Source organism: Cololabis saira, chromosome 13, assembly GCF_033807715.1.
Source record: "Cololabis saira isolate AMF1-May2022 chromosome 13, fColSai1.1, whole genome shotgun sequence".
NCBI classification, from domain to species: domain Eukaryota; kingdom Metazoa; phylum Chordata; class Actinopteri; order Beloniformes; family Belonidae; genus Cololabis; species Cololabis saira.
The window spans coordinates 8,296,437-8,297,446 of NC_084599.1; the positions used below are offsets into that span (position 1 = coordinate 8,296,437).

Here is a 1,010-nt window from a genome sequence, read left to right on the forward strand (position 1 = left end):
GTCAGAAGATTTTATGACTGCGATAGAAGGCAACTGCTCAACACAATGATGATCCAGTGTGCACTTTTTCTCATCATGGTAAACCATATTGATGGTTATGGCAGCAAGTCCAATTCATCTTATGAGTTTGTCTAACTCTGAACATAATTCATCCTTTATGTAACAAAAAGTGTTGCTGATTACTCTTTATGAGACTTATTAACACAATTAATGGAGATGCCGGGGATTGAACCCGGGGCCTCATACATGCGAAGCATGCGCTCTACCACTGAGCTACATCCCCTTCTGAGTAGAGGCTGATTAACTGCTGTAGGAGCTACAGGAGCTGACGAGCTGTGTGGCCACCATCTTGGACTGATCATCAGCTCGGTTAAAAGGAGTAAAAATGACCAGAACTCACCGGTGCTTCTAAGATAATTGGCTTAAAACATTCTTTATGCAACAAAATTCAATGTGGTTCCATATTCCTGATTCCTGGACCACAAAGGATGCACAAAGCATTGTTTGAACAACTGGCTAGAAAAATGACAAACCGAAGCAAAACCCGGCTAAAAACTCATCCCGATGTTCATGTATCTTTGTTTTGAAAATGACACCTGTGTGACGACGCGTATTATTATGGTGGCCGACAACGGCCTAATGCGTCTCAGTTAAGGAAAACGACTTCAAGTACAGAAACCATTCTAATTCACAAACTCAAAACAAGGTAAAAAAAAGAGGAACGTGGTGCAAATGAAAAAAACGTGCTGCAAAAAACAAAGACAAATGCAGCATCATCAAACGCGCTGTACAGACTGTACAACGCTGCACATTACGAGATGTTTCTTTATTATATTTTACACCAGACGATACAATGTACAGCGTTGTACAGTGCAAATCGTATATAAATATAGTCAGATAAAAATCACATTACCGTTCCCGCTGTATGTTTAAACCATGGATGTAAACACTGTGGTTCAGTCAGCAGCGCCCCCTGCAGGTTTGGAGCACTTCCGCTTGTAGTGATCGGT

At 41.3% G+C, this 1,010-nt stretch overlaps 1 non-coding gene across 1 annotated transcript; it reads right to left on the reverse strand.

The window, feature by feature from the left end:
• Positions 1–211: 211 nt before the first annotated feature.
• On the reverse strand, positions 212–283 carry trnaa-cgc (transfer RNA alanine (anticodon CGC)). Its single transcript has one exon. It is a non-coding gene; the product is annotated as a tRNA-Ala (tRNA).
• Positions 284–1,010: the final 727 nt, after the last annotated feature.